We start from the raw sequence: 13,997 nt of genomic DNA, 5'->3' as shown, positions 1-13,997 counted from the left end.
TAATGCAAGAGTAAGAGCCCATCAAAAGCAATGGGAAAAAGGGATTTACACACTCACATCCACTGCCCTGACCAATGCCCCCAGCTGCAGATAGAGAGCGCGCGGACTTTGTGCAGTGAATACAAGCTCATGCACTTTACCCACATAGAAGCCGGACAATGTTCTGAAAAGTGATCTACGCACACAGACGTGTAGAAAAGGATCATCTTTACATGCTGCAACTTAAGAAACACCAAAAGTCCATTGAGCCCAGCGTCCTGTCTCTGACAGTGGCCACTCCAGGTCACAAGTGCCCAGCAGGAGAAACGCATTTAATGGTATTTCATGTTCAGTTAAGGGACAATTTTTTGGTGAGATACCAAGAGTAGACCATAAGCAAACAAAATCAAACATTAAATCTCCTGAAAGCACAGTATAAATCTGGTTTTTGGAGCGTGATTAACATGCAGACATAGCAAATTACAGAGAAAGAGAAATTGTTCCCACACTATGACTCCCATTGCTGGCAAACAGCAGGGATGGAAAATATTTTTAAACTTGTTTGCAAAGTTATATATTTTTTTTATTTAACTGACTTACCCAGAGGCTAGAAGCAAGTACACAACAAATAACAAAATTATAACTGTAGCCCTTGTCCCAGTCAGCTCTTGGGCATGGGGACACACAAGGAAGCTCACTGATAAGACCTGGACTCCCAGTGTTCCCATACAGGGGGAAAGAAGCAAGGCCAGTGGAAGAGTATTGAGTGCCTTAGGTAAAACTTCAGTCATGCACCCGTGTCCCTCAACTTACCCACTGGTGGCAGCTCCAGCTCAGCGCTCCCGCCTAGCAGTGGCAGTGGCTCCAGCACAGCGCTCCCTCCTACCAGTGGCAGTGGCTCCAGCACAGATCTCCCTCCTAGCAGTGGCTCCAGCACAGCGCTCCCTCCTACCAGTGGCAGTGGCTCCAGTACAGATCTCCCTCTTACCAGTGGCAGAGGCTCCAGCTCAGCGCTCCCTCCTAGCAGTGGCAGTGGCTCCAGCTCAGCGCTCCCTCCTAGCAGTGGCAGTGGCTCCAGCTCAGCGCTCCCTCCTAGCAGTGGCAGTGGCTCCAGCACAGATCTCCCTCCTACCAGTGGCTCCAGCACAGATCTCCCTCCTAGCAGTGGCTCCAGCACAGATCTCCCTCCTAGCAGTGGCTCCAGCACAGCGCTCCCTCCTACCAGTGGCAGTGGCTCCAGTACAGATCTCCCTCTTATCAGTGGCAGAGGCTCCAGCACAGCGCTCCCTCCTAGCAGTGGCAGTGGCTCCAGCTCAGCGCTCCCTCCTAGCAGTGGCAGTGGCTCCAGCTCAGCGCTCCCTCCTAGCAGTGGCAGTGGCTCCAGCTCAGCGCTCCCTCCTAGCAGTGGCAGTGGCTCCAGCTCAGCGCTCCCTCCTAGCAGTGGCAGAGGCTCCAGCTCAGCGCTCCCTCCTAGCAGTGGCAGTGGCTCCAGCTCAGCGCTCCCTCCTAGCAGTGGCAGTGGCTCCAGCTCAGCGCTCCCTCCTAGCAGTGGCAGTGGCTCCAGCTCAGCGCTCCTTTCTTTGACAGTTTTGGCTTTCCTCTCTGGGCCTCGTGCTGGTGGGATTTTACCATCCCCCAAATCTTGGTGCTCTAGGTGACCACCTAGTTTGCTTAATGGATGCACTGGCCCTGCCTTTAGGGTTTTTCATGCTCGGCAATCCAGTCCCCCCGAAAAAATATTACTCTATTGTCCAAAAATAAAGACTTGACTGTAGTGATGAACAGGTTAACAAAATCCAGAAACAGCACAAAATAAACTCAGTCTCTTGTCCTCAAATTCAGCTCAGGTGCAAAAAGTCAGCTCATAGAGGTAGGAACCCTTCCTTGCTAGGACCTGCTCGGTAGGGAAGCCACCTCCTAGATGAGCTTCTGGCTGCAGACTCCTTATTGAACGGAGCTGTCCCAGGCCTCAAGCCTCTCAGCGCTCTTCTGAGACAAATGAGGTCTCCTCCTAAGCTCCCAGGTCAGGGCACCTTGACCTCTGGCAGAATCTCCTTGGCCAGACCTTCACTGTGGAGGGACCCAGGCCCAGGGGAGCCCCCTTCTGAAAAGGCAGGCACGCTGGACTCCGAGATCCACACTCTCCTCCCTCATCACATGGCTGAAGCAGTTTATTAACTCATCTGACCGCTCCCGAAGGGGCAGCGTCAGGCACACACTAAGGGCACCGAAAGCAGCTGCAACACTGCTGGTAAGAGGAAGAGTTTCCCAGCCCCTTACACAAAGTTATATCAGAACTACAAAGCAGACACCACATAATAGTAATTAAAAATGTAACAGCGGGCCGGTCACAGCTCACTCAGCCCGGGATCCTGCCAGCTGGACCGAGGACCAGGATGCTGCCACTTTCTCGCTGCTGCAGGCCGTTCCCCTAGGTGTGCATGTGCACCCCTGGCAGCGCTCCCCGACGACGTCAGCGTGGCTGCTGCCTCAGCATCAGCTCCCTGCTCCCAGCCTCAGAACCCAAGGGCTCAACCTGCAGGGGAAGGGCCTGGTGTAGGTGAAGGCCCCCGACAGTGAGGACCCAGCTGGGTCACCGGTTGGGTAACGTGAACCTCACCATGGCACAAGGGCTCACACACCGTGAAAAACAGAGTCACACACATAGTGTTGTGTTCAATCCTGGAAATTCTTCCATAGTAGTAAGAATGGGAAATGCACCTAAATGTTCCAGAGGCAAATATCCAAATAAATGTAGCCTAGGAGATAAAGCCCTGGGAACCAACGCCAAACTGCAGTAACGCTGTGAGTTTCTTGGGATGTGACAGAGAGGCCTGCGGATCTGAGGCAGAAAAAAGGTCACTACCAGCCGTCTGCTGACCCTGGAAACCAAATTAACTTCATTAAACACTGCAGGACTGCTTTTCGGGGGATTTGCTGCATCTAAGAGCCATTCCTGCACAGGATGACGAGGGCCATTTACTGAAGGCTCTGCTATGCTCCTTCCTTCCTGCCACCCAGGCCTGAAGGCTGTTTCTGAGAAGCCTGATGTGTGTGGAGAGTAAGCATGGCCAGGACTCAGAGCGGAGCCAGAGCCGCAGCTCAGAACCTGGAGCCGGAGCCGGAGCTCAGAACCTGGAGCCGGAACTGCTCCTTAAAATCCTGCTAACATTTACCAAAAGTAACAAAATGCCGTCTGCAATTCATTTCATCAGCGTAAAACAATCAAACCTCATTCCCCCTATTTGGGAAAGGACATTTGTGTTACTATAACCTTTGTGATTCCTTCCTTTTCTGGGCTCTGGAGTTGAGTCTATAATTTCAGTCTTCCTGAATTCCTAAATCTGTTGGGGGGGGGCAGGTGAGAGGGATGTGTGGGGGAAAGCGGCAGATGCAGAGGTGACTGTGACTTTCTCTGGAGTGGGGTCGAGCCAGTCCTCACTCTGTGGCTGAGGAACTGCAAAAGCCATCAGACAGAAGCTGCCGGCGGTTCAAACGTTTACATCAGGGTAAAGCACGGGGCTTTCAGTCACAAGAGACTTCACGCAAATTCTTACCAAAAATTCCAAAGCAGCAAGGAAAAAAGCCGACGTATTTCTTCGACAGTGAATCTGGATCTGCCGCTCTTCGGCTTCGTGAAATAATAATAAGCCAGTGCTCCTCGCAGCCAGGAGAGCAGGGACAGGTGCAGTCCTGGAGAGGTGAGTGCCTGCAAGCTCCCTCTTCTCCTGCAGCTGTACTCCCTTGGCACATCTGGCTGTGTGCCAGCAACATCTATAGGAAGTGAACGATTCTTCTGAAAAGCAGGAGGACTTCATCACTGCTTGCAGGAGACGACCGAGTTCTGCAAATGCTGAGAAAATCATTCTGATAAGCCATAACCTATCCTTGGCATCATGGCATCTCCTTCAGGCTCGCTCCTACAACAGGGTCCTGGGAGGGGCACCTTTCTCAGAGCAAGGAGATGCACTGATGGTCCTGCAGTCTTAGGATATTTCATTTCTTGAACGAGAGCTTCAGCCTCATCTGTCCATCTTCTTTAAAAATCAAGCACACAGAGGGACCTGCTGATTCCAGAGCCCATGTGCTCCATTCTGAGAGGTAGCAGGCAAGGAATACGTCTGGCAGGATGGAAGTCACTATTCCAGGCTGGTAGGCCGTGAGGAGGCATCTTCTGTGCTCAGATAGTCCACACACAGAATATAATAAAGATATTGATTTTCCAACCTGGATCAGTCAAACCATTTGAGACTCAGTAATACCTGCAAAGCGTTGTTCAAAATATCAAGGGGCTTTGATAAAACATAAGAGAAATCTAGATGCAGTGAACCACTAACCTGAGCCTGAAGAGGAGTAAATGTCAACAGACAAGAACTCTGTGGCCTATTCAGTCCTCCAGATGCCCCACCTCTCCCCGCTCCTGGCCATACAAGCTTGGCTGCCTGTACAACCAGCTGTGACTATCACACTTCCTTAACCACTGCACTAAGGATATCTTCCATTTGCAGGAAATTGTTTCTTCTCCTTTAAGGTCCTTAGCTGGGAGGTGTAGTCAAGATGTTGTAATACATGACCACATAGGCTCTTTTTTCAGATGTGCACAACCTACAAGGTAAGATAATATACTAAGAATTCTCCATAGACAACCATAGCATCACCCACATAACCACATTATTCACCTCCAGCAGCTCCAGTGGTAACACATTACTAACCTTATCATTCATCTCCAGAAGCTCCAACCACATCATTCACCTCCAGAGGCTCTAATGGCATTACTCAAACATATCGTTCATTTCCACAGGCACCAACAGCATCATCCACATAATCACATTATTCATCTTCAGAAACTCCAATGGTATCATCCACCTAATCATACCATTCACCTTCAGAAACTCCAATGGCATCATCCTCCTAATCACACCATTCACCTTCAGAAACTCCAATGGTATCATCCACCTAATCACACCATTCACCTTCGGAAGCTCCAATGGTATCATCCACCTAATCATACCATTCACCTTCGGAAGCTCCAATGGCATCACCCCCCTAACCATATCATTCACTTCTAGAGACATCAACAGCATCATCTACCTAACAACACCATTCTTCTAAATATGTATAAAAGTTCTGTGGAAATGCTGCTTGACTGAGTGCCTTTTCCTTTCCAATTATATACTATGCAGCTGTCTATAAATCTTGAAATGATCATAGGCTGCATAGCTCAGGACTCAAAGAATACACCAGAGAAATTACAGGGAAAAAATAAGGGGAACTAATTCTTACCTGACAAAAGTAATATTATGTATTACACTACCATGATGAGAGTTTCTGAGAACTAAGGCCATGTGATACTGGAGACTCCTAATTAAAAGGATAGGGCTTCTCCAGGGAGCCAGTCAGAGTCATGGTATTGATGTTGGGGGTCAAATGAAACCAATCTCCAGCTCCAGACACAATCAGCCTTTTCCCTTGCCAGCTAACATTTTAATAATGACCCTCGGTGTAGCTTCAGGACTATCTGTAGGACAAGTAACCTTACCAGCATTTATACTGTTGTAAACATCCTGAATTTACAGGAAGCAAACTATGAGTGGTAATGCCACATTTGACCCAAATGAAATGGCTAATTTTTCAGCTGGCATGGCTACTTTCTGGTTCATAACTGCAGCCACTGCCCCCATCAAAGAACAAGAGTACTCTTAATTTACCTTACTGGCTTATAATCACCTCACCCCATAACCGACAACTACAGTCACACAGCAATAAAAATTCACTTATCGGGCCAACCCAGCAGCTCTGCTCTTCACTGTCATGTGGAGGAACCTGGGTTCAGTGCCACAGGAGTTCTTCTGCTCCTTGGGTCAGCCTGGGTGGGGGATGCTGGGGTGGCAGCACTCCCAGCCACTCGGGAGTGGTGGGGGAGTATCAGTCATCATGCAACAATTACACTTAATGGCCGAACTTAGGGTCCATGATCACAAGTTTCTGTAAAGAACCCTGGTGCCTGGCCCCCAGGTAAGGACTGGGCTAAGTGAGTTGGGAGGAAGGCCGGTGGGTAGCTGAGTGACAGTACTGAGTGCTGCATGTCTCAATTCAATCTCTGATCTCATTAGATGGCTGGGTATGATAAGGTCAAAAGAACATAAACATAAGAACATAAAAATGCCATACTGGGTCAGACCAAGGGTCCATCAGGCCCAGTATCCTGTTTCCAACAGAGGCCAATCCAGGCCATAAGAACCTGGCAAGTACCCAAACATTAGATAGATCACAAGCTACTATTGCTTATTAATTACCATAATAGTAGTTTATGGATTTAACTACTGGGTTTTACTTTTTAAAACCCAGTAACACTAACTGCTGAAACCACATCTTCTGGCAATGAATTCCAGAGATGCGCTGAGTAAAAAAGAATTTTCTTCAATTTGTTTTAAATGAGCTATTTGCTAACTTCATGGAGTGCTCCTTGGTCCTTCTATTATCTGAGAGAGTAAATAACCAATATTACATTAATTTGTTCAATTCCTTTCATGATTTTGTAGACTTCTCTTCTCCAAACTAAACAGCCCTAACTTCTTTAGCCTTTCCTCATAGGGGAGCTGTTCCATGCCCCTTTATCATTTTGGTCGCCCTTCTCTGCACTTTCTCCAGTGCAGCTATATCCTTTTTGAGATGCGGTGACCAGAAATGCACACAGTATTCAAGGTGCAGTCTCACCATGGAGCGATACAGAGGCATTATGACATTTTCCGTTTTATTTTCCATTCCTTTCCTAATATTTCCTAACATTCTGTTTGCTTTTCTGATTGCCACAGCTCACTAGGCTGACAATTTCAATGTGTTATCCACTATGACGCTTAGATCTCTTTCCTGGGTGGTAGCTCCTAAGATAGAACCTGACATTGTGTAACTATAGCAAGGGTTATTTTTCCCTATATGCATCAATTTGCACTTGTCCATGTTAAATTTCATCTGCCATTTGGAAGCCCAATCTTCCAGTCTTCACAAGGTCCTCCTGCAATTCATCACAATCCACTTGAGATTTAACTACTCTGCATAATTTTGTGTCATCTGCAAATTTGATCACCTCACTCATCGTACCCCTTTCCAGATCATTTATAAATATATGAAAAAGCGCCGGTCTGTTGCTTCAGTCAGCCGCGGTCTCATAGCAGAAAAACTAAATGAATTCTTCACTTCAGTTTTGCTGAAAAATATGGTGAGGAGATACTCATGCCTGAACTGTTTCTTTCTGGATGATGTCTCAGAAGAACTGAATTAAATTAGTGTGAACCTGGAAGGAAATACTAGAACAAATTAAACTAAATAGTAACAAATCACTTGGACCAGATGGTATTCTCCCCAGAGTTCTAAAGGAACTTAAACATGAAATTTCAGCCCTGCACTGAAAATCAGTAGCATGTCATTCCAATTTACCTCCATACCTGAGGACTGGAAAGTAGCAAACATAACACCAATTTCCAAAAAAGGCTCCATGAGTGAACCAAGTAACTATGGACCAGGAAACCTGGTAAAATGGTAGAAACTATAATTAAGAACAAAATTATTGTCATATGGATAAATATGGCTTTATGGGGAGGAGCCAGCATGGATTTAGTAAAGGGAAATCGTGCCTTACTAATGCATGGGGAGCAAGGTGAGCCAATTAATATACTGGATTTGGATTTTCACAAGGCATTTGATAAAGTCTCACAACACTAAAGAATCATGGGATAGGATGTGTTTTCTCACTGCAAAAAGACAGGAAACAGAGGGTAGGACTTAATGGTCCATTTCCTCAATGAAAATAATGGCGAGCCCTAGGGATCTGTCCTGGGACCAGTATCTTTTAACTTATTCATTAATGATCCAGAAAAGGGAGCGGCAAGTGAAGTGAGCAAATGTGCAGAGGATACAAAAATATTCAAAGGCAGAGGGACTTTGTGAGACTGGGCAGATGAAATATAATGTGAGCAAGTGCAAGGTGAGGATGCATGGAAAGTCCTCCTGGTGAAGACGAGAATGGCAATGGAATTCAAACGGGCAAATAGAGGATCCCTGCTGACTTGAGAATGGAAATGAAGAAAAAGAGTAACTTGGATGAGCTGCAAGTCGTGTGGTTGCCATGTTAGGCTCCCTGAACCCTCAGACAGGAAGATGCCCAGTAAGCTGGAGGTGGATTAGATAGGATTTGGAGCAGTTTTTGAGAGTGCAGATGCCTTCATTAGGTTTGCTGACTCTTTAGTTCTCCCTTGACATGAGTACTGACCTATGCCAGGCAGTGTTAGCAATTCCTGCAAGGTTACATTTCTAACAATGTCGTTTCTGTCTGGAGTCAGTGCTGCCAAGTCATGCATTGCTTTCTGGTCTTGCAAAAGCTGCGAGACAGGCACCAGCAGGAGCTGCCTACATGGCTCAGAGCAGGGAAGCTGGTGGAGTTCTGTGACTTGCAGACACAGGAGGAACTGCCCCAGCGCAGACGCTGACCCTGGTGCAGGGCTCTGCAGGAGGACAGTGAGCGTTCAGCCTCGGCACACAGTCACTTTGCAGCTGGTACAGAATCCTCTCTTGCTCTCTTTCCCGGGCAGGAGATGCAGGAATTAATTGCAGGCTGTAGAAATTCTTGGTGCTGTTCATCCTCTCCTGCCATCTAACCATCCTCCTGAGATGTGGCAGATATTCTCTCCCTGGTATCTGAGCAACAAGTAACTTTCACATTTACCCCCATTGCCTTCTGTTCTTTCAGACAGATTCACCTTTTCTCCAAGTGAGACATTAAGAAGCAAAGTGCAGCCCTCATGGCTTTCAGCACATTACAGAGCAGAGTACGTCGATTATGGCCCCTTGTGACAGCTTTCCTCATCAGTCTCTAACAATGCTTTATTTAGTTTATTTATTTCAGCATCGTTAGAGACTGCCTCCTTTCCCCAGTCCATTTACACTGCCCCAAATGGTTTACAATGAAGATTTCACAATGCGTACAAACAATAAAATTCACAAGAAGGAAAGAGCAGCAGCCCCCACACCCAGGGTCACCCCGCTAAGCACAAGCCTCTTACCCTCTCCTACCTGATTCCTTAATCCTGGACCCTCAGAGAGGAAACTCCGAAGCAGACCCCTGAATTGAAATAATCTTAAGAGAGGGGTCGCCCTAGCTGGAATGCAGGTTTTTCCTTGCATTTACCATGTAAGTAACACGGCTGGCCCATTTCCTGGCAAAACCTTAAAAACAAGTCTGACCCTCCAATGGAAACCATTTCAACTTTGCCAAAAATGAAGCCAAGTGACAGCGATCCAGTCTCGTTGCTACATTTTGGACTAATTGCAGCCTTTGTGCGAGTCTCACGCAGGCCATTCTCCAGGGCTCTCTTTGGTTAATTTTATCATAAGTGGTACGGACTATTACACTTTGATGCTGAACTTTGAAATAATTCCCGTGGAAATGACTCAAGTTCTTGAATGGATCTGGAAGAGGCAGCCAGGGGGTTATACAGAATTACTCCAGCACCGTGGGGACATATTGGAGTCCAATGGTATTAAGCACTGGGTAACAGCCTTCCAGACCTCTTCTGGGTCTGCCTTAAGAACATAAAAAGTGCCATACTGGGTCACACCAAGGGTCCACCAAGCCCAGCATCCTGTTTCCAGCAGTGGCCAATCCAGGATCCCAAACAGTAAACAAATCCCATGCTACTAATGCTGGTAATAAGCTGTGGCTATTCCCTAACACAGCTTGACTAAAAGCAATTTATGGCTTCTCTACCAGAAACTTGTCCAAACCTTTTATAACTCCAGCTACGCTAACTGCCTTTACCACATGCTCTGGCAATGAATTCCAGAGGTTAAATGTGCACTGAGTGAAAAAGAATGTTCTCTGATTTGTTTTAAATGTGCAACTTGCTAACTTCATGCAGTGCCCCCTTGTCCTTCTATTATCCAAAAGGGTAAATAACCTATTAACATTGAATTGTTCAAGTCCTCTGTCAGTGAGTTCTGTCTCTTTGACCTGATATGGTTTTTTCCTTGAGTCAGGTGGCCAGAGCTAGCCTGAGATGGCCTTTGTATGCATCCGGTTATGGTATGGGTGACAGACATTATGTGAAGAGATATTAGGAAGTAATGCAAGAGTAAGAGCCCATCAAAAGCAATGGGAAAAAGGGATTTACACACTCACATCCACTGCCCTGACCAATGCCCCAGCTGCAGATAGAGAGCGCGCGGACTTTGTGCAGTGAATACAAGCTCATGCACTTTACCCACATAGAAGCCGGACAATGTTCTGAAAAGTGATCTACGCACACAGACGTGTAGAAAAGGATCATCTTTACATGCTGCAACTTAAGAAACACCAAAAGTCCATTGAGCCCAGCGTCCTGTCTCTGACAGTGGCCACTCCAGGTCACAAGTGCCCAGCAGGAGAAACGCATTTAATGGTATTTCATGTTCAGTTAAGGGACAATTTTTTGGTGAGATACCAAGAGTAGACCATAAGCAAACAAAATCAAACATTAAATCTCCTGAAAGCACAGTATAAATCTGGTTTTTGGAGCGTGATTAACATGCAGACATAGCAAATTACAGAGAAAGAGAAATTGTTCCCACACTATGACTCCCATTGCTGGCAAACAGCAGGGATGGAAAATATTTTTAAACTTGTTTGCAAAGTTATATATTTTTTTTATTTAACTGACTTACCCAGAGGCTAGAAGCAAGTACACAACAAATAACAAAATTATAACTGTAGCCCTTGTCCCAGTCAGCTCTTGGGCATGGGGACACACAAGGAAGCTCACTGATAAGACCTGGACTCCCAGTGTTCCCATACAGGGGGAAAGAAGCAAGGCCAGTGGAAGAGTATTGAGTGCCTTAGGTAAAACTTCAGTCATGCACCCGTGTCCCTCAACTTACCCACTGGTGGCAGCTCCAGCTCAGCGCTCCCGCCTAGCAGTGGCAGTGGCTCCAGCACAGCGCTCCCTCCTACCAGTGGCAGTGGCTCCAGCACAGATCTCCCTCCTAGCAGTGGCTCCAGCACAGCGCTCCCTCCTACCAGTGGCAGTGGCTCCAGTACAGATCTCCCTCTTACCAGTGGCAGAGGCTCCAGCTCAGCGCTCCCTCCTAGCAGTGGCAGTGGCTCCAGCTCAGCGCTCCCTCCTAGCAGTGGCAGTGGCTCCAGCTCAGCGCTCCCTCCTAGCAGTGGCAGTGGCTCCAGCACAGATCTCCCTCCTACCAGTGGCTCCAGCACAGATCTCCCTCCTAGCAGTGGCTCCAGCACAGATCTCCCTCCTAGCAGTGGCTCCAGCACAGCGCTCCCTCCTACCAGTGGCAGTGGCTCCAGTACAGATCTCCCTCTTATCAGTGGCAGAGGCTCCAGCACAGCGCTCCCTCCTAGCAGTGGCAGTGGCTCCAGCTCAGCGCTCCCTCCTAGCAGTGGCAGTGGCTCCAGCTCAGCGCTCCCTCCTAGCAGTGGCAGTGGCTCCAGCTCAGCGCTCCCTCCTAGCAGTGGCAGTGGCTCCAGCTCAGCGCTCCCTCCTAGCAGTGGCAGAGGCTCCAGCTCAGCGCTCCCTCCTAGCAGTGGCAGTGGCTCCAGCTCAGCGCTCCCTCCTAGCAGTGGCAGTGGCTCCAGCTCAGCGCTCCCTCCTAGCAGTGGCAGTGGCTCCAGCTCAGCGCTCCTTTCTTTGACAGTTTTGGCTTTCCTCTCTGGGCCTCGTGCTGGTGGGATTTTACCATCCCCCAAATCTTGGTGCTCTAGGTGACCACCTAGTTTGCTTAATGGATGCACTGGCCCTGCCTTTAGGGTTTTTCATGCTCGGCAATCCAGTCCCCCCGAAAAAATATTACTCTATTGTCCAAAAATAAAGACTTGACTGTAGTGATGAACAGGTTAACAAAATCCAGAAACAGCACAAAAATAAACTCAGTCTCTTGTCCTCAAATTCAGCTCAGGTGCAAAAAGTCAGCTCATAGAGGTAGGAACCCTTCCTTGCTAGGACCTGCTCGGTAGGGAAGCCACCTCCTAGATGAGCTTCTGGCTGCAGACTCCTTATTGAACGGAGCTGTCCCAGGCCTCAAGCCTCTCAGCGCTCTTCTGAGACAAATGAGGTCTCCTCCTAAGCTCCCAGGTCAGGGCACCTTGACCTCTGGCAGAATCTCCTTGGCCAGACCTTCACTGTGGAGGGACCCAGGCCCAGGGGAGCCCCCTTCTGAAAAGGCAGGCACGCTGGACTCCGAGATCCACACTCTCCTCCCTCATCACATGGCTGAAGCAGTTTATTAACTCATCTGACCGCTCCCGAAGGGGCAGCGTCAGGCACACACTAAGGGCACCGAAAGCAGCTGCAACACTGCTGGTAAGAGGAAGAGTTTCCCAGCCCCTTACACAAAGTTATATCAGAACTACAAAGCAGACACCACATAATAGTAATTAAAAATGTAACAGCGGGCCGGTCACAGCTCACTCAGCCCGGGATCCTGCCAGCTGGACCGAGGACCAGGATGCTGCCACTTTCTCGCTGCTGCAGGCCGTTCCCCTAGGTGTGCATGTGCACCCCTGGCAGCGCTCCCCGACGACGTCAGCGTGGCTGCTGCCTCAGCATCAGCTCCCTGCTCCCAGCCTCAGAACCCAAGGGCTCAACCTGCAGGGGAAGGGCCTGGTGTAGGTGAAGGCCCCCGACAGTGAGGACCCAGCTGGGTCACCGGTTGGGTAACGTGAACCTCACCATGGCACAAGGGCTCACACACCGTGAAAAACAGAGTCACACACATAGTGTTGTGTTCAATCCTGGAAATTCTTCCATAGTAGTAAGAATGGGAAATGCACCTAAATGTTCCAGAGGCAAATATCCAAATAAATGTAGCCTAGGAGATAAAGCCCTGGGAACCAACGCCAAACTGCAGTAACGCTGTGAGTTTCTTGGGATGTGACAGAGAGGCCTGCGGATCTGAGGCAGAAAAAAGGTCACTACCAGCCGTCTGCTGACCCTGGAAACCAAATTAACTTCATTAAACACTGCAGGACTGCTTTTCGGGGGATTTGCTGCATCTAAGAGCCATTCCTGCGCAGGATGACGAGGGCCATTTACTGAAGGCTCTGCTATGCTCCTTCCTTCCTGCCACCCAGGCCTGAAGGCTGTTTCTGAGAAGCCTGATGTGTGTGGAGACTAAGCATGGCCAGGACTCAGAGCGGAGCCGGAGCCGGAGCTCAGAACCTGGAGCCGGAGCCGCAGCTCAGAACCTGGAGCCGGAACTGCTCCTTAAAATCCTGCTAACATTTACCAAAAGTAACAAAATGCCGTCTGCAATTCATTTCATCAGCGTAAAACAATCAAACCTCATTCCCCCTATTTGGGAAAGGACATTTGTGTTACTATAACCTTTGTGATTCCTTCCTTTTCTGGGCTCTGGAGTTGAGTCTATAATTTCAGTCTTCCTGAATTCCTAAATCTGTTGGGGGGGGGCAGGTGAGAGGGATGTGTGGGGGAAAGCGGCAGATGCAGAGGTGACTGTGACTTTCTCTGGAGTGGGGTCGAGCCAGTCCTCACTCTGTGGCTGAGGAACTGCAAAAGCCATCAGACAGAAGCTGCCGGCGGTTCAAACGTTTACATCAGGGTAAAGCACGGGGCTTTCAGTCACAAGAGACTTCACGCAAATTCTTACCAAAAATTCCAAAGCAGCAAGGAAAAAAGCCGACGTATTTCTTCGACAGTGAATCTGGATCTGCCGCTCTTCGGCTTCGTGAAATAATAATAAGCCAGTGCTCCTCGCAGCCAGGAGAGCAGGGACAGGTGCAGTCCTGGAGAAGTGAGTGCCTGCAAGCTCCCTCTTCTCCTGCAGCTGTACTCCCTTGGCACATCTGGCTGTGTGCCAGCAACATCTATAGGAAGTGAACGATTCTTCTGAAAAGCAGGAGGACTTCATCACTGCTTGCAGGAGACGACCGAGTTCTGCAAATGCTGAGAAAATCATTCTGATAAGCCATAACCTATCCTTGGCATCATGGCATCTCCTTCAGGCTCGCTCCT

General features: G+C 48.5%; 1 protein-coding gene across 4 annotated transcripts in view; it reads right to left on the bottom strand.

Annotated features, from left to right (window-relative positions):
• Positions 1-13,997, bottom strand: part of LOC115075660 (caskin-1-like) — a 177,969-nt gene that overhangs the window by 123,525 nt on the left and 40,447 nt on the right. The gene's annotated exons all lie outside the window — the stretch shown is intronic.

Source organism: Rhinatrema bivittatum, chromosome 14 (genome assembly GCF_901001135.1).
Source record: "Rhinatrema bivittatum chromosome 14, aRhiBiv1.1, whole genome shotgun sequence".
Taxonomy (NCBI): domain Eukaryota; kingdom Metazoa; phylum Chordata; class Amphibia; order Gymnophiona; family Rhinatrematidae; genus Rhinatrema; species Rhinatrema bivittatum.
Note: the sequence above shows the minus strand (reverse complement) of the source record. Positions and strands in the feature narration are given on the sequence as shown.